Here is a 22,405-nt window from a genome sequence, read left to right as displayed (position 1 = left end):
TCTCTTTAGTTGTCCCCTTCAATGATTTGAGTGTGTTGCACACACTTTCAACCTTAGAATGCATTTTACCAGCGTGTGTAATCAATCTTGCATATGCTTTAATTTTCATTGTAGTGGTAATCCATTGCTCCCCTTCTTCCACTGCAGTATTGACTTCTTCTTGTCCTTCCACAACTTCATTGGTAATCCACAACGCTTCCTCCTACAAAAATTCCACTTTTCGTGTGAATTCCTGTTGTTTGATCCTCATTGAGCCAAGAGGCTCATTCTATAGCCCAGTATGAGGGGATGTGTAAATTTGTCCATCCGTCCGTGCCCCATTAAAATAAAATTAAAAATTATGTTCTAGATAAAAAAAAAGTTGTGGGCTATAATTAAAAAAAATGAATATGCTGTAAGGTAATTAGAAGTAAAAAAAATGTGTGAATCAAATCTTTAAATCTTATAGTTTTAAAAAATATTTCAACAAGAGATTTAAATAAACTATTTGAATATCTATGTTAACTAATTTATGTCGATATCAATTTCATATATATCTATATATAGAAAAAAAAAATAAGTTTTTGTGGTTAAAAAATTTATTTCGTCCTATATATACTCTATTTAACATTCAAAAATACAATTTAAACAATGAAAAATAACACATTGTATTTTGCACTCTAAAAAAGTGTGCACGTGAAGAAATTTGATCCCTCTTGGCTCATGTTAGATCCGTACTTAAGATGGATCTATACTGGTATATTTTATTTCCTTTTTCAGCTACAAATTCTCTTCTATAGTAGTCATATTCTCGACCACTGCCAAGCTACTCAAACCGGAGACCAACTTTATGCAACTTCTCTTTAGGGACCTAAACTTTCTTAACAATATCTTGAAACTCCTAGTTCTGCAATAGGTTGTCGATAAGTTCAACCTTTCCTCATATGTAGTTTGACACTACTACTCCAAAACCTTCATTTATTCAAGATGGGAAATGGCCCTCTCTTCTTTTGCTTAATGTTGCTTCTTCTCAGGTGAGAGTTAATGGCTTTTGTTGCACTTTTAGCTCCTCGACCTTTTATTTGAGCCCCTAAACAACCTTGTTGATCAAAATGAATTGGCCTAATACTAAGGTATCATCCTCCATAGGCTCCTTAGTGATTTCATGATATATTAGTTGAATTGTTGTGTGCAAGCTCATTTCTTTGTTCACGACCTACTGGTTCTCTTCTTCTAATTGTGCCTTCTCACACTATAATGTTTCTTGTGTTGTATTAGCCTGTACTAATTCTAATGTTGCGATGGTTACATGAAACTACAACTAATGTAAAACATCCAATTAAAACTAAGACAAAATTAAATCAATATGCGTCAAACCTTGTGTGTGTTGTTGCATCTCTATAGTAGGGAAATCTATAGCATATGGGAAGATCTGGAGCACACAACAATCTCCAGATGTAGCAAATGTGTCTAATCACGATTCTAGTATTCCAGTCACACTCTGAGCTTCCATATGCACCATTTTCTCTGTCACAACTGGTTGCAGAGTTGCTAACCTATTGGCCTCTAGCAACTGCTGCAATAGCTCCAATCATTCTAGTGTGCGTTGTTGATACGGCGGTTCCTATTTCCACCTCCATAGCAAAGTTAATGCTATGGAGGTACCCCCTCTGACAGCGGCAGACGGTGTGGTTGACGTCATGGCGCCCTTTCATCCTCGACCATGCATCATGGCATCCATCCGGCGCATCCATCCCTCTCCGGCTGCCGTGCTCCTGCCCCTCGACGGCAACCCTACCCGCAGCCACTTTGGCCTCCCTCTGGCATATTGATGAGCACATTTACCAACCTCCGGCACATTTACCTCAGTCTCGGCCTTGATCGCAACATGATAGTATGTCGACATTAATACTCATATACCCATTTGATTTGAATTCAAATTTGAATTTTGAAGTGCCCTATTTCCAAAGAGAAGCAAGGACGACAGTCCCGTGTCATATACCCATTTGATTTGAATTCAAATTTGAATTTTGAAGTGCGCTATTTTCAAAGGGAAGTGAGGAGGCCAGTCCCGTGTCAGAGCAGACCATCAGCTGTTTTGAGTTAGCCTTAACGGGTTACGGAAGAATATTGAAGATGGTTAGATCCCCTAGCTGTTCAAAGGGTCTTAGCTGTGGGGCTTGGTCCGCCATGGAGGATATGAATCTCTCTGAATACATTCGAATTCATAGCAGCAATGGATGGAAAAATATCCCTAAAAAAGCAGGTGAGTTTCAGTAAAATTCTAATTGCAATTTTTATTGCAAACAAAATGCGCATTGAGAGGCTAAATGAGCGGGTAGGTTTTGTTTTGCAGGTCTTAAGCGATGTGGAAAGAGTTGCAGGTTGCGGTGGCTTAACTATCTTCGCCCCGACATTAAACATGGTAACATTTCTCCCGACGAGGAGGAGCTCATTATTCGGTTGCAGCGTCTTCTTGGCAATCAGTATGTAGAAAATCAGTGCACATGACACTTTCAGTTTTCTTAGGTTTTGAAATATTTTGGAAATCTTCCATTGAGTTAATCTCAACTATACAATGTATTTGCAGGTGGTCTCTAATAGCAGGACGACTGCCTGGTCGAACAGACAACGAAATCAAGAATTACTGGAACACTCATATGGGCAAGAAGCTATGCTTGTCAATGAACAAATCTCAACCCAGGACTTCAGAAAATCGAAGAACAAGATCAAGATCTCCTGTTCCTGTTCAAAATCCTGTGTTCAAAGCCACTACCGTTAAAATAAAAATAGTCGTGCGACACTGTGGAATTGTAAGAGCAAATGGCTATAACGATGAGGGCTGCAGTAATCATATATCAGATGAAGCCTTCAAATTATGGAACATTCAAGAAACCAGGAAATTCTCATGGCGCGACCTAGTTGTGAACGATTCCATCGGAAACGAAGAATTTGAGTGTATTGGTTTGCCATTGGCTGATAATGTCGTCGAAACAGCAGCTACACATTTTATCTATTCTATGTCGAGTTTAGGTTACCAGCAATCTCCTCATTACGATTATTCTGGGGAAGATGCAGTTAGTTTAGCCGAGAGTTCATTGTTTCGAACAAGCAGTCGTCTCAATACTGTAATTTGCTCCCTCTCTGTTCGTCTGTTCAACAGATTTTACATCAGAAGACTTGTACAGAGCAATGGAAAAAAACTACAATAACGAACAAGACAAAGAATGTATTCATGAATTCAATTATTTACAGACATGAAGCCCGTTGCAATCACTTACGCATGGGTGGAGAGAGCTTTAGACAAAGTTGGGCTGCAACATCGTGCGGAAGGAATGAGCTGTGGACAAACTTTTTTCTGGAACACCATGAATAAATCCCGTGACAGGGAATGGAGCCAATAAAATTTTAGGGATCTCAATCTGAAACTTTCCACCAAGTAGAGTGGCAATCAATGCATTCCACAACTATAGTAAATGTTGTTAAGAGAGGTGTGCTGCATTTTTTTTTAAGTAAAAGTATTATTTTCATTAACTATTACTTTGTGTTTGATAATAAAAAGAAAATTCCAGATTCTCTGTAATATTTAAAATTATTTATCGATTCAAGTTTCATTTTGTAATATTTCTCTTGCATTTTTTGTTTAACATAATATTGGTAATTGACTTATATTTGTGTGATAATTTTTTAGATACAATTGTAATATTTATGTCATGATTTTAGGATTAAAATTTTTCATATTTAAATTTCATAAAAAATCACTATATTAAAATCCTTGCAAATAGCTCATTTTCATATTCACTTAAATACTATCAATTACTATTTATCATAATTTAATCAAATATTTGCATAAAATAAATAAGATTAATATGTAAATGTAAATGTACAGAGTTTCTAGTGATTACTAACCAACAAAATTTCTCAATTTCATATAATTACAAAATAAAATCTTATCAACCATTAATTAACTAAAACATTACTTAACTATTTTATAATATTCAAACTACTTTTATAATAAATATTATTAATTAACAAGTTCAATATTAATAAATATTGGTACATGCAGGTTTTATTAGTTGAAATAAATAACTATATTCATAAACTCATCAATAATTAAATGAAAATAGATTCAAATAATAAATTTTTATTTAATATATATTACAACTAGTTTGACACTTAAAAAATTGTTTTTAACAAATAATTTTACTTATAGTAAAAAAAGTTGTGATTTTACTTAATATTAATAACAAATAAGTATAAAATTATTGATAATAAATTCAAATAATTTTCAATTCAAATAAGAAATAACTTAGTAAATAAATCAACTTCAATTTTAATATATATATTTTTAAGGAATATATTCAATCTATGTTTCATAGATATATCTCGCAAGAACAATATTTATTTATACTTTGGCAAGAACAAATACTTTTTAAAATATATCTATCTAACTTTTTTGTGGAAAATGTAAAACCTTCTAGACAACCTTCACGACAAATGTACTACTAGCACAATAAGCCATTATTATTGTTGGGTAAGATTGAATTCTCCACCACCATAATGCAGCTATTAACAAAATACTCAATTTACCAATCAATAAAACTTAAATTAACTAGATACTAAACCTTAACACTAACTTAAATTTAATACTTTTACTTTTAGTTTAATTTAATTATATTAAAACTAAACAACATATAATAGCTACTATATAACACTTGTTTATTAATAATTTCTTTCTTATTATTGCAATTATATTAATAAATATAGTTGATAAAACTAAATTATTGTGATTTTTTAATTGATTATTTTAATTTACATTTATATTATGTTATTTAATAATTTAAATAATAATTTTATAAGTATATAAAATAAATGTGATTTAAAATTATGTCGAATATATATCTAATATCTCTCTCTCTATATATATATATATATAAACATTTAAATTGAAAAAAGTTACTCTACCGACATCTATCAACCTAAATACTCTTAGCAACATTTCTTAATTCTTGCACTAATTTGAATCATTCATGCTATTCTCATTATTTTTATACTTGGTCCTTACTAATGAATTGATGACGGCCATGTGATTAGTCAAATATTTTGGAAACGTCATATACTCGGCAAGCCTTATTTCCACCCCTATAGGATATTTATTACACCTTAAGAGTACGAGAGACAGTACCTTGACAGTGGGTTTTGGCCGCCTCGATATGGGGACTCCCATCTCCCTGGTTTCTTGGCAACAAATAACGCGATTATTTCCGGCGACTGCTCCATGACCATATAACACTGACGAGAATGCACTTCATGGACATAACATACATGATACTACGTAATCCAGTCCGTCGACATTAATACTCATCCACCCATTTGATTTGAATTCAAATTTGAATTTCGAAGTGTGCTATTTCATTCTAGTATGGAAGGCAAGCCGAGGATGACAACCAGCTAGCATACTTTGGAGACTGTATAAGGCTCGCCCATAGAGCTTGAATCCGTGCCATTGCCGGTTTGGAATTTGAAATTGAATCGATAATCCTCGACTAAACATGGTTGTGAACTAGCGCGCAGTGACTCATTTACTAATGATGAAACCAGGCGCCTATATTCCATAGCTAATCTCCCTTGGGCCTTACCACCATTGGAGGATGGAGAAAGATATTGACTCTCCTTGTGCGTAGCTTTCACAGGTGAAGAGCTACAAGATAAACTTCGTGACCACATTCTCACATAACCTGTGCCAAGTTCGTTTCACTCTCATAATTTCGGTGAGTATTCTCAAAACTTCACTCTAATGATGGTTCGTAGATTTATCATTCCTTTTACAATCATTAATCCTTGCATCCTCCTCTTCTATATCAATACATAGCTTAGACTCTAAAACAAAGGTTTTTGTGTGGCTTATTACATGCGTATCATGCACTATATTATTAAATTGGAGAATCAGATCCCGCTGTGTGTGCTGAAGGGAGTTTTCGACTACATGACAGAGATAAGAGATGCTCAAAGCTTTCCATTTAATCATCTATTGTTAGATATGTGCCAGGAGGTTTCTCCTTTCCCATGTGACATTTTGTGCCTTGGTATAGCTGAGCATGAGCTTAAGATATTGATTTCTGAAATGGAAAATGAGCTGCATCCTCTGGGCTACATCCATACATCCCTTTCTAAAGCCCTGCCGATGCAATTTGGCGATGAAAGCCAACAAAGGTGAATGGGAATACCATCGAATGAGTTTAACGACATCCTCGACAAGTCTATTATATGGATCTGGCATTGTCTCTCCATTGTTTGAGGATTGGGGATGTTATTGCAAATATGTAACGACGCCATTCAACAAAAACTTTTTATTTACAAGAGAGCCCCAAATGGTGAGTCACTAACGACGACTCTATCTTTCTTTTCCTCTCAAATTTTGTCTCTATTAATGATTATAAATATGGAATTTTTTCCTTTTCTTCCCTAAGCTAAGGCCTTGGTTGTCCTCTCCAAAAACAGCATGTGGTAATTTTTTAAATGTGAAAATTAACAATCTTTAGTTCAATGAATTATTTTCTGTATTTTAACAATAAATTCGATGGTCTACATTATATATCTATCAAACTTTATCATAATGAAATTTCCACTGAAATTTCAATGGTCTACATTATATATCTATCTGATGAGTCTTTTTCAATTTATTTTTATTTATATTTTGAAAATCTTCTAATTAGATTTTTAATTTACATAGTGCTAAGATTTTGAGAAGATATGCGCAGTTTCTGTAACATAAACGAAGATACGTGAACGACGTGCATATACGGAAGATATGCACATACAGGAAAGTTCATGTATCTGCATCGTATACGCGCAAATTCAATATACGGAAACTGGGCATATACGGAAGACATGCGCATGTCTTCCGTATATGCCCAGTTTCCGTATATGCGCACATCTTCCGCATATGCACAATTTCCGTATATGCGCAATTTATGTATATGGAATTTGCGTACATACGATGTAGAAGCATAAATGAAGATGTGTACAAATTCCATATACAGAAATTGCGCATATACGGAAGATGTGCACCGTTTCCGTATATGCGCACATCTTCCATATATGCACAGTTTCCGTATATGCGCAATTTATGTATATGGAATTTACGCATATACGATGCAGAATGTCTTCCGTATATGCCCAGTTTCCGTATATGCGCACATCTTCCGTATATGCACAGTTTCCGTATATGCCAAATTTCTGTATATGGAATTTGTACACATCTTCGTTTATGCTTCTGCATCGTATATGCGCAAATTCCATATACATAAATTGCGCATATACGGAAACTGTGCATATACGGAAGATGTGCGCATATACGGAAACTGGGCATATACGGAAGATTTGTACACATCTTCCGTATATCCCTAACTTTCTTGTATGTGCATACCTTCCGTATATGCACGTCATTCGTGTATCTGCATCGTATACGCGCAAATTCAATATACAGAAATTGCGCATATACGGAAACTGTGCATATACGGAAAACACGAACGACGTGCATATACGGAAGATATGCACATACAGGATCGTTCGTGTATCTGCATCGTATACGCGCAAATTCAATATACAGAAATTGCGCTTATACGGAAACTGTGCATATACGGAAGATATGCGCGTGTCTTCCGTATATGCACAATTTCCGTATATGCCCAATTTCTGTATATGGAATTTGCGCATCTGCGATGCAGATACACGAACGACGTGCATATACGGAAGGTATGCACATACAGGAAAGTTAGGGATATACGGAAGACATGCGCATGTCTTCCGTATATGCCCAGTTTCCGTATATGCGCACATCTTCCGTATATGCACAGTTTCCGTATATGCGCAATTTCTGTATATGGAATTTGTACACATCTTCGTTTATGTTATAGAAACTGCGTATATAGGGAAACTGTGCATATACGGAAGATGTGCGCATATACGGAAACTGGGCATATACGGAAGATATGCGCGTGTCTTCCGTATATGCACAGTTTCCGTATATGCGCAATTTCTGTATATGGAATTTGCACATCTGCGATGCAGATACATGAACGACGTGCATATATGGAAGATATGCACATACAGGAAAGTTAGGGATATACGGAAGACATGCGCATATCTTCCATATATGCCCAGTTTCCGTATATGCGCATGTCTTCTGTATATGCCCAGTTTCTGTATATGCGCATGTCTTCCGTATATGCCCAGTTTCCGTATATGCGCACAGTTTCTGTAACATAAACGAAGATACGTGAACGACGTGCATATACGGAAGATATGCACATGCAGGAAAGTTCATGTATCTGCATCGTATATACGCAAATTCAATATACAGAAATTGTGAATATACGGAAACTGGGCATATACGGAAGACATGCGCATGTCTTCCGTATATGCCCAGTTTCCGTATATGCGCACATCTTCCGTATATGCACAGTTTCCGTATATGCGCAATTTATGTATATGGAATTTGCGCATATACGATGTAGAAGCATAAACGAAGATGTGTACAAATTCCATATACAGAAATTGCGCATATACGGAAACTGGGCATATACGGAAGATGTGCACCGTTTCCGTATATGCGCACATCTTCCATATATGCACAGTTTCCGTATATGCGCAATTTATGTATATGGAATTTACGCATATACGATGCAAAATGTCATTCGTATATGCCCAGTTTTCGTATATGCGCACATCTTCCGTAAATGCACAGTTTCCGTATATGTCAAATTTCTGTATATGGAATTTGTACACATCTTTGTTTATGCTTCTACATTGTATATGCGCAAATTCCATATACATAAATTGCGCATATATGGAAACTGTGCATATACAAAAGATGTGCGCATATACGGAAACTGGGCATATACGGAAGATGTGCATATACGGAAGACATGCCCATGTCTTCCGTATATCCCTAACTTTCCTGTATGTGCATACCTTCCGTATGTGCACGTCGTTCGTGTATCTGCATCGTATACGCACAAATTCAATATACAGAAATTGTGCATATACGGAAACTGTGCATATACGGAAGACACGCACATATCTTCCGTATATGCCAAATTTCCGTATATGCTCAATTTCTGTATATGGAATTTGCGCATCTGCGATGCAGATACACGAACGACGTGCATATACGGAAGGTATGCACATATAGGAAAGTTAGGGATATACAGAAGACATGCATGTCTTCCGTATATGCGCACATCTTTCATATATGCACAGTTTCCGTATATGCGCAATTTCTATATATGGAATTTGTACACATATTCGTTTATGTTCTAGAAACTGCGTATATAGGGAAACTGTGCATATACGGAAGATGTGCGCATATACAGAAACTGGGCATATACGGAAGATATGCGCGTGTCTTCCGTATATGCACAGTTTCCGTATATGCGCAATTTCTGTATATGGAATTTGCGCATCTGCGATGCAGATACATGAACGACGTGCATATATGGAAGATATGCACATACAGGAAAGTTAGGGATATACGGAAGACATGCGCATATCTTCCGTATATGCCTAGTTTCTGTATATGCGCATGTCTTCCGTATATGCCCAGTTTCCGTATATGCGCACAGTTTCTGTAACATAAACGAAGATACGTGAATGACGTGCATATACGGAAGATATGCACATGCAGGAAAGTTCATGTATCTGCATCGTATACGCGCAAATTCAATATACAGAAATTGCGCATATACAGAAACTGGGCATATACGGAAGACATGCGCATGTCTTCCGTATATGCACAGTTTCTGTATATGCGCAATTTATGTATATGGAATTTGCGCATATACGATGTAGAAGCATAAACGAAGATGTGTACAAATTCCATATACAGAAATTGCACATATACGGAAACTGGGCATATACGGAAGATGTGCACCGTTTCCGTATATGCGCACATCTTCCATATATGCACAGTTTCCGTATATGCGCAATTTATGTATATGAAATTTATGCATATACGATGCAGAATGTCTTTCGTATATGCCCAGTTTCCGTATATGTGCACATCTTCCGTAAATGCACAGTTTCTGTATATGCCAAATTTCTGTATATGGAATTTGTACACATCTTTGTTTATGCTTCTACATCGTATATGCGCAAATTCCATATACATAAATTGCGCATATACAGAAACTGTGCATATACAGAAGATGTGCGCATATACGGAAACTGGGCATATACGGAAGATGTGCGCATATACGGAAACTGGGCATATACGGAAGACATGCCCATGTCTTCCGTATATCCTAACTTTCCTGCATGTGCATACCTTCCGTATGTGCACGTTGTTCGTGTATCTGCATCGTATACGCGCAAATTCAATATACAGAAATTGCCCATATATTGAAACTGTGCATATACGGAAGACACGCGCCTATCTTCCGTATATGCCAAATTTCCATATATGCTCAATTTCTGTATGTGGAATTTGCGCATCTGCGATGCAGATACATGAACGACGTGCATATACGGAAGGTATGCACATATAGGAAAGTTAGGGATATACGGAAGACATGGGCACGTCTTCCGTATATGCCCAGTTTCCGTATATGCGCACATCTTCCGTATATGCACAGTTTGCGTATATGCCCAATTTCTATATATGGAATTTGTACACATGTTCGTTTATGTTATAGAAACTGCGTATATAGGGAAACTGTGCATATACGGAAACTGGGCATATACGGAAGATATGCGCGTGTCTTTCGTATATGCACAGTTTCCGTATATGCGCAATTTTTGTATATGGAATTTGCGCATCTGCGATGCAGATACATGAACGACGTGCATATATGGAAGAGATGCACATACAGGAAAGTTAGGGATATACGGAAGACATGCGCATATCTTCCGTATATGCACAGTTTCCGTATATGCGCATGTCTTTTGTATCTGCCCAGTTTCCGTATATGCGCATGTCTTCCGTATATGCCCAGTTTCCGTATATGTGCACAGTTTCTGTAACATAAACGAAGATACGTGAACGACGTGCATATACGGAAGATATGCACATGCAGGAAAGTTCATGTATCTGCATCGTATACGCGCAAATTCAATATACAGAAATTGCGCATATACGGAAACTGGGCATATACGGAAGACATGCGCATGTCTTCCGTATATGCCCAGTTTCCGTATATGCGCACATCTTCCGTATATGCACAGTTTCCGTATATGTGCAATTTATATGTCTTCCGTGTATGCCCAGTTTCCGTATATGCGCACATCTTCCGTATATGCACAGTGTCCGTATATGCGCAATTTATGTATATGGAATTTGCGCATATACGATGTAGAAACATAAACGAAGATGTGTACAAATTCCATATACAGAAATTGCGCATATACGGAAACTGGGCATATACGGAAGATGTGCACCGTTTCCGTATATGCGCACATCTTCCATATATGCACAGTTTCCGTATATGCGCAATTTATGTATATGGAATTTACGCATATACGATGCAGAATGTCTTCCGTATATGTCCAGTTTCCGTATATGCGCACATCTTCCATATATGCACAGTTTACGTATATGCCAAATTTCTGTATATGGAATTTGTACACATCTTTGTTTATGCTTCTGCATCGTATATGCGCAAATTCCTGTTACACTAAAAAATGTCACCATGGTCATGAACAGTTAGTATGGCTCTATCAACAGTCATGCTATCCTCCTGGGCAAGTCTTATGCCTCTGCTTGTCATGTCAAACTCCAAAATGAGAGAAAGTCTTTGTAAATGTGTTTATCTCTGGGTACGCAGGTTCTCTCAGCTTTGCCTGCGGGGACGCACCCAATGTTCACAAAAGCTGCGTCTTTGGACGCTCTGTATGTAAAGGGACAGGTGCGTCCCCCTGTAAAAGTCAAAATGCGCAAGTTTCATCTTTAAAAAGTTAGTTGTGGTCATTTCTAGAGCATTCTAGAAGGTTGTTCGACGTGTATTGAGCGCCTCCAGATGGTTCATGTATCCCTATGAAGGAGGAACTTATCCCATCAAGAGGGGAACTATCCCACCCAAAGAGGGACTTATCCCATTGATGGTGGACCTGAATAACTTCTTCCTGAGCACTATAAATAAAGGCCTTGGGCCAGAAGGAGGGGAGGTTGAAAGCTAAACATTTCTAAGGGTAGATGCTGTAGGAATTAGGACTCCCATTTAGAAGCTTGTGAGGAGAGATTGTCATCTTTACTTGTTCTATTTGGAAGTGGGTGAGCTTTGTCAAAGTAAAGGAGAACTCTTGATGGACCCTGGGAGGGACTTGCACAACACCAAGGCTCAGGTTGTAATTGTTCCTTTTGTTTCCTATTAATGCAAATGAGTCCATTCTTCTCAATAACTTGTTATTTATGAGTTGTTTCATGTACTCCTTGGTCTATGTGTTAAATATGTTTTATTCTATGAGATTATCAAGTGCTATTTAATCGTTTGATTGTTAGTGGATGCAGGTTTCAAAGTGAAGGAGGAGCTCATCCGGATCCGCGGAGCTGGACTGCTACAACAGCGTTGGACTACAGGTAGGATCTAAACACTTGATTTCCAATATAGTAAATGCATGTTTAGAGAAGGATTGCTCTTGTTTGTCTTGTTTGTCACTAGAGAGTCTTAGGCTCCTAGGGAGGTTGATTTGTGTCCGCACTATCGACTCTTTCCGCCTGACAAAATAGCGACTCCACTGGGGATTCCAAGAATGAAAAAGATTTTTCCTTTGAATGAACTTTGCTCTGAGAAATTCGATTTATTTTTCTGGTTTTTGACTGTGTGAATTTGTATTTGGGTGGATTAGCTTAGCATTAAGTTAGATTTAGTTTTTCTTGATTTTTACAGTAGGACGCAACCTCTGAGTATTGCACAGTGCGTCTCTGGACGCATTGTTGCTGTGTGCACAGAGCGGGTACGCACCTGTTCTAACAGGTTGCCTGCGTCCCCTGCTAAAATTTGAGAAAATTCCATTTTTTACATTTTCTTCTCTTGGATTTTGCTTTTTCTTAGTTTTTACTGCCCAGATCCATTAGTATCCTGTCAAAGATCTTCACCTGAACTTGTTCCATTGGCATTTCTACTTTAAGCTTTCATCAATTGGGTGTTTTGAGTCTCTTTTTTGAGAAATTCTTAATTTGATTTCCTTTGGTCATTACTTGGAGGTTTGTCTCAGTCTTTTCACAATTTTGCATCTTTTTGCTTCTGTTTTTGCAAAAAATTTCCCCCTCATTTGCCGGGGGGGCTAAATTGTGTATGAGTGTTAATCGCCTTTGAGTGTTTTTATTTTTTGATCTTTGGAACTCTCACCCAATTTTCTCGACTTGCACTTGATTGGTTCTTAGATTACATTAGAATCATCTTGTGTTTTGAGGATTCTCTTGCATAGATCACATTTGCATAATTAGAATTCTCATTTTCAGAATATGAATGAAAAATGTGCATAGATTACATTTGCATACTATTCAAGTGAATTGTGCTTAGATTACAATTGCATAGTTTACATTCTGAAAAATCAATCGTAGATTTAGATCAACTTTCTTTGATTTGAATTTACACAAAAATAAAAATAAAAAAAAAGGTTTGGAATTGATTTGCATTAGTTTGTCTTGATAAAATTAGTGCATTAGAGAATTTGTTATATTTTCTCTTAGTGATCAATTTTTGCATTGTTGGAAGTGAATGGAAACTCTCTCCTTACTTTAGTTAGGATTCATCGAATTGAAAAGATTACATTATCATATTCGATTGCATTCAGTTGAGTCGGGTCATAACACCATTGGTTTCGTATCCATTTACCCATTTGAGTAATAACAGCGTTAATAACACAGCGCTTAATTAAAATTCATCTAGTAATTTTTACATTTCTAGGGCTCTGAAACACCAACATAGCTTAGGCTAGTGTCTTGGAGTAGGAGAGTAATTAACTCTCCAAGACAGCAAAACCAAACAAGTAGCTCATCTTGTGGTAGGATAAATCCAACTGTTGCATTTATACTCTGGGAAAGCTCCTCTTAAAGGAGAAGCACGAGCTCGTGTCCGAACCAGTGAGGGGATCAATCCTCCCTCGTTGGGAACGATGCCAGACACGCACGTATTACAAACGGTAAACCTCGGATTAACCATTGTCGAGGAGCCAGGGGTCACTTGTCGGTAAACCTTGGATTATTGTCAAGGAGCCGGCAAGGGGATTGAGCTTGATACTCTGCCCTTGCGTGCTGTCGGAGTGTAGACTGTTCCCCCAGGTGCATTTGTTGTTGTTGGTGACCTTAGTGACCATTATCTTTAGGTTTCTACCCAAGGTGACGGTGGAGGGAAGATCCCACTGTACCTGGAGCGGACGTCGGCTAGACTCACTTGGATTTTCTGGGGGGTTCACTTCACTCGAGACGGTTAAAGTGGAGGAACTTGGTCCAGTCTATTCATTAAGCAGGTTGTCGGGGTAACTGTTCCACCCACCACTTCTGTACTGAATTCGGCGAGGTTGGGCTTCATCACCAACTAGTGTTTTCGGTCCGGAGAGCTTACTGTTTGTGTATGGTTTGACTCCTAGATTTGATAGCGTGTGTTAATTTGTTTGTTTTTGCTTTTAGAGACCATAGGTGTGAATTGTGAATTTTAATTGTTAAGTGTGAACTGTGAATTGTTAATTTTAGTTATAAATTGTTGATAAAATTCACTGAAGTTGAATATAATGGCAAATGTTCCGGAATTTACCAACCTAGGAACCCCTCCTAACGAGAATCCTAGTACTTTTCCTTACTTTGGAAATGTTGGTCCTCCTTATATGGCTACTTTGTCATTACCTGGATTTACAATAGGATTACCAATATGGTTATTTTCAACTTCGTTGGCCCAAAGTACTCCAATTGTTCCACCTCAACCGGATGCTTCACCTCAACAGAGTTCACCATCTCAACATCACCAACCTTCTGTTGACCCTTTACCTTCTTCGCCTAATTTTTCTTCCTCCATTTCTTCCTCTTCGCCTGGTAAAAACCTTGATGCTAGTAACCAGGAGGCTAAGAAGAAGAAGAAAGGGAAGAAGAAGAAGAAGAAGAAGAAGCAAGATAAGAAAGAAGTCAACCAACCAACCATGGCTGTAAGTGTTAGTGGTGTTGAGGAAAACTCTGACATGCATCGTAAACCCAAGTACCCTTGCAGGCTTTGTAAGGGTGACCACTTCCTTGTCAATTGTCCTGGTATTCCAAAGGTCTTGGAAGTATGGTCAAAAAAATCTCATCAACTTTCCATTGATCCATCAACCAGTGATAGTCAGGTTCCTGGGAAAAAGGGTAAAGTTAGGTTTCCTTGTAAGTTATGCAAAGGGAGTCATCAAACTCACATTTGCCCTCACATGGATGAAGCCTCAAAATTGTTGGAAAACCTTACTGTTCCACAGCAAGAATTTCCAACTGGTTACCGTAAACTTTCTCCCAACCTACCGTCAACTGACGGAGTGATTGATCTAATATCAAGTACAGTCGATCACACTCTTCCATTGGAGAGTGAAACTCATGTCACTCAGGTTGATGATCCATTAGTTGATCAAGTGGTCGATTCAATTTCACATTCGGTCGATCACACTCTCCCTTTCGAGAGTAAATTTCATACCGCTGATGTTCTTCTTGTTACATCGGATTCTTCTATGCCGGGGGGCATTTCACCTGTTTCTACAGAACCCCCTCCAAGTACTGAGGTCTTTTCCTTTGATTGGAATAGATTGACAGAACCTCGTCTTCCTTCCTCCATCCCTTTCCAAATCATTGTCAAGGCTGGTGGTAGGGACATACATCGTACTCAGGTAGATGAAGGTGCTTCTGTTAGTATTTTATCCTCAACTGTTTGGAAAGCTTTGGGTTCCCCTCAGCTTGCGCCTATTACGCAGAATCTGAAAGCTTTTAATAGAACCATTAGTGAACCTTTAGGAATCCTTCCTAATTTTTCCATTACCTTGGAAGGTAAAACTGTCTGTATTGATCTTATGGTAGTTCGAGGTCCCTTGGATTTCAATTTACTCCTTGGACGAGACTATGTTTATGCAATGAAAGCTGTCGTATCGACACTCTTTCGCGTGATGTCTTTCCCTCACAATGACAGTATTGTGACTGTAGACCAGCTTTCGTTCCCTAGTCTTGTTTCAACTACCAATAATATGACACCCCTAAATGTTCCTGATTCTAAAGTGGTATCTACCCTGCCACGGGTTAATTATGTGGCAACTGGTCCCATGTTTTCAGTTACCGATGTAAGTGAGCCTCTCACTGTTGATTTAGATCCGGTAATTGACATGGAAAACTCTATGGGATTATTTGAACACGATGTTCTTATCCCTTTTGAGTCCCTTGACGTGTGTTCCTTCCAAAAAACTATTCTTCCTTCGGATGAAGACCTTTTGGAAGCCATGATCAAGGTGTGTCCATTGACATGTCTTTCTTCCAGTTGGAAGCCATGATCAATGGTACGAGGATAGTTTGTCCTGTCTCAACCTCGTTAAAAAAACGAAACTGGATGCTGTGAGGATAGTTTCTTCTAGTCTCAACCTCATTAAAAAATGAAACTGGAAGTCATGAGCATAGTTCCTTGTCTTGTGTCAAGCTCGTTAAAAAATGAAACAAGGAGTTGTGAGGAAAGTTTCTTTTACTGTGTCAACCTCGTTAAAAAATGAATCAGTGTGAGTGAGGAAAGTTCCTTTTACTGTGTCAACCTCGTTAAAAAATGAATCAGTGTGAGCAAGGATAGTTTTTTCCTGTATCAACCTCGTTAAAAAATGAAACAGGCTAGTGTGAGGAAAGTTCCTTTTACTGTGTCAACCTCGTTAAAATATGAATCAGTGTTTGCGAGGATAGTTTTTTCCTGTACCAACCTCGTTAAAAAATGAAACAGGCTGCAACGAGGATAGTTTTTTCCTGTATCAACCTCGTTAAAAAATGAAACAGGATAGCGCGAGGACAGTTCCTTTTCCTGTGCCAACCTCGTTAAAAAATGAAACAGGTGTCCGAGGACAGTTCCTTTTCCTGTGACAACCTCGTTAAAAAATGAAACAGGTGTCCATGAGGATAGTTTGTTCCTATCTCAACCTCGTTAAAAAATGAAATTGGATGTTATGAGGAAAGTTCCTTTTACTGAGTCAACCTCGTTAAAAAATGAATCAGGTACGAGGATAGTTTGTTCCTATCTCAACCTCGTTAAAAAATGAAATTGGATGTTATGAGGATAGTTCTTTTACTGAGTCAATCTCATTAAAAAATGAATCAGGTAGATTTTAGGATATTTAGGTAGATTGTACAAAGTAGGATTTTGAGGATAGTTCCTGTTACTGAGTCAACCTCGTTAAAAAATGAATAAGGTATGAGGATAGTTCCTATTACTGAGTCAACCTCGTTTAAAAAATGAATCAGGTATGAGGATAGTTCTTTTCTTGTGTCAACCTCTTTAAAAATGAAACAACTCCCTTTTCAAGTTAAATATTGAAAGTAAACCTTCATTCCATCCATCTGGTTGAATGCAATGAAGCCTGGGGGGCATGTACCTCGTTTTACATCATTAAACTGGGGGCATGCGAACTTTTTGAGCATAGTTCCTTGTCTTGTGTCAAGCTCGTTAAAAAATGAAACAAGGGTAGGTTAAGTAGGTAGATTGTAGCGAGTAGTCATGAGCATAGTTCCTTATCTTGTGTCAAGCTCATTAAAAAATGAATCAAGGATTTTAGAGCATAGTTCCTTGTCTTGTGTCAAGCTCGTTAAAAAATGAATCAAGGTTTTTAGAGTAAAGTTTTTTGTTAGGTAGATTGTAGAGTGTAGTTATGAGCATAGTTCCTTATCCTGTGTCAAGCTCGTTTAAAAAATGAAACAAGGGTTTTGAGGATAGTTCTTTTCCTGTGTCAACCTCACTAAAAAATGAAGCAACTCCCACAAGGCTTTCCAAGATCTTGAAAGTAAAGCTTCATTCCATCCACCTCATTGAATGCAATGAAGCTTGGGGGGCATGTACCTCGTTTTGCGTCATTATGTCGGGGGCATGTGAACTTATAACAAGCATATTTTTTCGTTTCAAGCTTGCGTAAACATGAAACCGAATCCGAGCATAGTTCTTTTCCTGTGTCAAGCTCGTTAAAAAATGAAACAAATCCTCCTCTAATTGAGTTGAGAGTTTGACTAGACCTCATAAATGTTAAGTTGTATATTTAGGTTAGTTATTTCAGTTTTTGCATAATTTTCTTATAGTTTTAGGTCAAGTCTTTCCATGATCTCGTAACTCAACCTTCATTTCATCCAACTAGTTGAGTGAAATGAAGCTGGGGGGGGCATGCACTCTAGCAGTTATGCTTAGGGGGCATCAAGCACAGTTTTTTCTCTGTTTCAAGCTTGTGCAAAAATGAAACTACTTTGAAGCATAGTTTTTATCTGTTTCAAGCTTTTGTAAAAATGAAACTTATCTCGAGTCAATTTCAGTTATTTTCAAGACTCGTTAAACTCATGAAAATTCCGAGATTATTTTGCTATCTTTCATTCTCGTAAAACAAATGAAAATGCCGAGTTCTTTCCGTCTTTTCCTGCTCGTAAATTAAATTGAAAGTCGGCCATATGAGTACGTTTTTATCCCTTTTTCGAACTCATTAAAACTTACGAAAAATTGAAAACCATGAGTACATTTTTATCATTTTTTCGAACTCGTTAAAACTTACGAAAAAGTGAAACCTCGGAGTCATCTTTTAAGCCCTTTTCAGACTCTCAAAATATGAAAAGATTGTCGAGCATTTCTTTTACACTCATTAAAACGGAATTAAAAGATGATCCCCTTATAGCCCTTTTCTGACCGTAAAAACAGGAAAAAATTGCCGGATTTTTGTCGTTTCAAATTCGATACTGGAAATAAAACGACGTGTCCTTGATCGCTTTTTACTTTTCAGGTCAGTAGCACTAACTATGAAAGTACTCCTTGGTCGCAAGATCAAGCGGTTCCCCCAGGTATTATTTTATACTTTTTCGGGCTTGTGGGACACAAATTTATGAAAAAGTTCAACTTGGAGTCTTCTTAAGTTTTTCAGACTCTCTAAAATTGAAAAACACCAAGTTTCTCCTATACTGGACTCGTTAAAATTTCACAGTAAAGGACCTGTTCAATTACAAACAGGAACGAACCACTCCTTCCTAGGGTTCGAATCAAAACTAGGTTGGACTCATCCGAAGGATGAGCTTATAACCAAGCATATGTTATCCTCCTCAAGCTTGTTAAAAATAAAGAGGTACTTGCCAGAAATGGTGGGGGAAAAGAGAGAAGAATGAGCCTATTTGTTATCCTTTGTCTCAGAAGAAACCTTATTACCACTCTTGAATACGACACTTTTCATTCACCTGGGTTGGGAAATCCTTTACCTCACAGTTGATCAAACCACATTGAAAGTCTTCAGCCGAGTTTCGGGGATTAACTTTGAGTCATTCGTCACCAAACCATCTGTTGTGTCGTTATGTGTTCAAGAGGTCTGCAAACAAAACTTTCATCTGCAAAATACTTGTCATCCATTTTGACCATCCCTGAGTCAGTCCTTACAGCAACATTTTCTTCAACTCGAACTATGATTTCGTGTTGTGGGCTTGCTTGCAACGGGTCGCTTTCTATCGACATCAGCACATTATCTAGAAAGATGACTTAGAAATCGTCAGTACCTTGAAGTCTGCATGCATCAATGGTAGGTTTCTCGCCTTTGACGTCAGTTTACATCATTGACTTTCAATCAAGGGACTCCGTGAAATGTTCGACATCAACTCATTCATTCACATCTCATGGATTGTACTGGGTACTTTGAGAACCATTGACATTACTGGTGGTTTCTTTCACACTTGTTAACAGTTTACATCATCGACTGGTAATCAAGTGGTTTCTACCATGCTCGACATCAACTCATTTATTCGCATGGCTAAAATCGTACCAATTTGGGAAGCGGAAATGAAGACCCTGGATCTAGTTTCCACCATCCAGGCTGCAAGGAGTTTTGTATTCATTATATAGTAGACCAACTATAAACAGATGGCTGCGTCCATACTATGTCTACACAAGTCTATGATTATGATGTATTGCAAGATCATTCCTGTATCAGAATAGTTAGTCTGTTAGTTAAAGTTTTGATCTGAGTATGGGAATGCCTACCTCAGCGATGATATAATCTTATGCATGTATTTTGTGTTGAAAATTGCAGGTTCTGACCAGGCTCTCCTCGAGATGATCCTTGAAATGATAAAGCGCTTCACCCTTCCTAGATAAAACAAAACCCTAATCTACTACAGGCTTCGCACTTTAGGGGGCAATCTGTTACACTAAAAAATGTCACCATGGTCATGAACAGTTAGTATGGCTCTATCAACAGTCATGCTATCCTCCTGGGCAAGTCTTATGCCTCTGCTTGTCATGTCAAACTCCAAAATGAGAGAAAGTCTTTGTAAATGTGTTTATCTCTGGGTACGCAGGTTCTCTCAGCTTTGCCTGCGGGGACGCACCCAATGTTCACAAAAGCTGCGTCTTTGGACGCTCTGTATGTAAAGGGACAGGTGCGTCCCCCTGTAAAAGTCAAAATGCGCAAGTTTCATCTTTAAAAAGTTACTTGTGGTCATTTCTAGAGCATTCTAGAAGGTTGTTCGACGTGTATTGAGCGCCTCCAGATGGTTCATGTATCCCTATGAAGGAGGAACTTATCCCATCAAGAGGGGAACTATCCCACCCAAAGAGGGACTTATCCCATTGATGGTGGACCTGAATAACTTCTTCCTGAGCACTATAAATAAAGGCCTTGGGCCAGAAGGAGGGGAGGTTGAAAGCTAAACATTTCTAAGGGTAGATGCTGTAGGAATTAGGACTCCCATTTAGAAGCTTGTGAGGAGAGATTGTCATCTTTACTTGTTCTATTTGGAAGTGGGTGAGCTTTGTCAAAGTAAATGAGAACTCTTGATGGACCCTGGGAGGGACTTGCACAACACCAAGGCTCAGGTTGTAATTGTTCCTTTTGTTTCCTATTAATGCAAATGAGTCCATTCTTCTCAATAACTTGTTATTTATGAGTTGTTTCATGTACTCCTTGGTCTATGTGTTAAATATGTTTTATTCTATGAGATTATCAAGTGCTATTTAATCGTTTGATTGTTAGTGGATGCAGGTTTCAAAGTGAAGGAGGAGCTCATCCGGATCCGCGGAGCTGGACTGCTACAACAGCGTTGGACTACAGGTAGGATCTAAACACTTGATTTCCCATATAGTAAATGCATGTTTAGAGAAGGATTGCTCTTGTTTGTCTTGTTTGTCACTAGAGAGTCTTAGGCTCCTAGGGAGGTTGATTTGTGTCCGCACTATCGACTCTTTCCGCCTGACAATTCCATATACATAAATTGCGCATATATGGAAACTGTGCATATACAGAAGATGTGCGCATATACGGAAACTGGGCATATACGGAAGACATGCGCATGTCTTCCGTATATCCCTAACTTTCCTGTATGCGCATGCCTCTCGATTATGCACGTCGTTCGTGTATCTGCATTGTATACGTGCAAATTCAATATACAGAAATTGCGCATATACGGAAACTGGGCATATACGGAAGATATGCGCGTGTCTTCCGTATATGCACAATTTCCGTATATGCCCAATTTCCGTATATGGAATTTGCGCATCTACCTTTTTCCTCCATAGATCCCTTATATTCCTTGAAATTGATTAATTAATAGCATTATAGTTGTTAGTTTGCATTAAAGTTAATTTATGAGTTTTTATGTTAGAAATTAGGAATTTTTAATAAAAATGTTACAGGAAGTCACAACATCCTGTAAATGGTTCATCATCTGACACGTGGCATGACAGGCAAGCCAAAGCAATGGATAGGAACGAAAACTGGAATGTACAAGCATGGAGAAACATCGATCCTATAGCAAATCAAACACTCCTGGTTATGCGGTCAACGCTGGTCAAAGCCCCAACCTTTTGGTGACAAAGGCAGCAACAACCATAGGTTTCCCAAACCGGTTTCGTTTTGTTTCTTTTTGGAAATCGGTTTAGAATGGAAATGACCCAAAAATCATTCCATAGTAAAAGTGGAAACAATTGCATAGTGAATGTACATTCAATCCAAATGAAAACGGTGTATTAATTGTTTTTAAAAACACAGATATAGTTACAGTTACGGGGTTGGTGATCTCTGTGTATTGTTTTGAGAACAGAGCTTTTTGTAAGATCTTCAAAACTTAATACCAGAACTCGATTATAGTCACAGTTTTATTATAACATTGTTCATGCGTTAATACCTTAGTTGCTTGAGCGTATTCCAGTGTACCATTGAAACGCGGACGGGCCCTGCGTGGACTGGTATACTGTCATTTTCATTTCATTAGCAGCTTTTGAAT

General features: G+C 37.9%; 1 pseudogene; it reads left to right on the top strand.

Annotated features, from left to right (window-relative positions):
* The first annotated feature begins 2,169 nt into the window (after positions 1 to 2,169).
* Positions 2,170 to 3,191, top strand: LOC149167270 (transcription factor WER pseudogene; annotated as a pseudogene).
* The last annotated feature ends 19,214 nt before the right edge of the window (positions 3,192 to 22,405 follow it).

The sequence above is a fragment of the Pinus tabuliformis genome, chromosome 5_1 (genome assembly GCF_031772625.1).
Source record: "Pinus tabuliformis cultivar Carrire ecotype Pingquan chromosome 5_1, CPIR1, whole genome shotgun sequence".
NCBI classification, from domain to species: domain Eukaryota; kingdom Viridiplantae; phylum Streptophyta; class Pinopsida; order Pinales; family Pinaceae; genus Pinus; species Pinus tabuliformis.
This window is presented reverse-complemented; position numbering and strand designations above follow the sequence as displayed.